Below are 2,105 nucleotides of genomic sequence, written 5' to 3' on the forward strand. Positions count from 1 at the left end.
AACTTTGGATGTTAGTTTTCTTACTCATGAACCTATACTCTTGTTTTGTACTTGGTTTATTATTTATTCAGTATAAAGACTACGTTTCTTATACCATGCTTTCATTGGAACCCACGTTGGTGATGAGTCCAATTATGGGCTAATCGTTATCGTGGGGTTCTAGCAGATTTATTTATGGATTTTTTTAGTTAATTTGTTTCGATGCCTTAGTGTGTGGTGATTGTATGATATCCTAGTATTAGTTGCGCTTATTCTTCTGATGAGCATCGCGAACTTATAAGATAACGTGTTAATTTCTATTGACGCGAAAGTGAATTTAGGGGTTTAGAACTTGCCATGCTAGCATAGGTTCATGTATTTGATATGCATGATTCGTAGGTAATTTTAACCATCTTACTTGCCCTATGTAATCACTATAGATAACTTGTGCACTAAACTGTTATGTTGTCAAATTCTATAGACATATAGGGTCTCAATATAATTGGTGTCTATTCAGGTTCTATCTATTTTGTAGATGTCTGGTAGTTTGGTATTTGTACAACAAAAATTGGCATTTATCAGTTTGGTGTTATCTGATTAGTGTCATCACCATTGCATGCTAAGGTTAAGAATGAAAAGGCTATTGAATGAAGTATTTGATGAAGTTAGAATCCCATATTTGTGTCATATAGTATTCAACTCTCTTTATTCTCTCAGTTAATGCTCTTTAGTATAATATCTTAAATAAGTGTAGTTAAAACAACCTCAATTTTTTATTCCTCTTAGCATTGGATAATAACCATACCATTGTTGCATAAGTACATTGATTAAAATTAACCTAAACCAGTCCCTGTGGGAACGAACCAGAATTAATTCTATATTACTTGCGATCACGTATACTTGCGTGAATATTAGTGCGTGTTCTAGCCCTAACAAGTTTTTGGTGCCGCTGTCCGGGACTTCGATGTTAATTTTTAGTTTATGTATTTATCATCATTAGTCGTTAAAGTTCAGTGACTCGGATATTGTTACTTACTAATTTCCTTGTCATTTTTCAGGTACTCTAGCGAGCGTGTATGCATATGTGTTCTCGGTCTCGTTAGAGAACACTGGATCAAGCTGAGGAAAAAGTTATAGTAGCTAAGGAAGTTTTCGAGGAAGTTCTTGTCGAGGATAAAGTTGAAGAAAAAGCACTTGTTAAAATGGGAGAACTAGAAGCGAATCTGAAGGCTTTGATGGATTACTCTCAACCAAAGATTAATGATATTTAGTCTAGCATTGTCCGACCAGCCATCTCGATTAACACCTTTGAGATCAAGTCGAGAACGATTCAGATGATACAGAACTCAGTTCAGTTTGGGGGTTCTCCGACAGAAGATCCCAACATGCATATCAGAGATTTCATCGAGATCTGCGATACTTTCAACTTTAATGGAGTTTCTGAAGATGCTATTAAGTTGAGGCTTTTCCCATTTTCTCTGCGAGATAAAGCAAAGTGCTGGTTACATTCTCTACCACCAGGGTCTATCACCAAATGGGAGGATTTTGCTCAAAAGTTCTTAACTAAATTCTTTCCTATGGTGAAGACTGCTGCAATTAGAAACACAGTTACTCAATTCGCTCAGCAATCTGGAAAATCTTTATATGAGGCTTGGGATCACTACAAAGAGATGCTTAGAAAGTGTCCTCACCATGGGATGCCTGACTAGATGATTATTAACTACTTCTATAATGGTTTGGGTGCTACTTCTAGACCCATGCTTGATGCAGCATCAGGAGGAACATTGTTGGCTAAAAGCTATGATGAAGCTTATGAATTGATTGAACTGATGGCTGCTAATGAATACCAGAATCCTACTCAGAGACTATCTCAAGGTAAGGTAGCAGGAATTCTGGAGTTAGATACAGCAACTGCTATAGCTGCTCAGCTTAAGGCTTTGATGATGAAGGAAGATTCTTTGGCTAATTATGGAGTTAATCAGATCACTAGTGTCTGTGAGTTTTGTGCTGGTGCCCAAGAGACGGAGCAGTGCGCTATTTCTAGTGAATCAGCTCAGTTCGTGAGCAACTTTCAGAGGTCACAACAACCTGTGCCAACCACCTATCATCCCAATAACCGCAATAAT

General features: G+C 37.3%; 1 non-coding gene across 1 annotated transcript; it reads right to left on the bottom strand.

The window, feature by feature from the left end:
• Positions 1 to 1,571: 1,571 nt before the first annotated feature.
• On the bottom strand, positions 1,572 to 1,678 carry LOC141716045 (small nucleolar RNA R71). Its single transcript, XR_012572778.1, has one exon. It is a non-coding gene; the product is annotated as a small nucleolar RNA R71 (small nucleolar RNA).
• Between the last annotated feature and the right edge of the window lie 427 nt (positions 1,679 to 2,105).

This window comes from Apium graveolens, chromosome 3 (genome assembly GCF_009905375.1).
Source record: "Apium graveolens cultivar Ventura chromosome 3, ASM990537v1, whole genome shotgun sequence".
Taxonomy (NCBI): Eukaryota; Viridiplantae; Streptophyta; class Magnoliopsida; order Apiales; family Apiaceae; genus Apium; species Apium graveolens.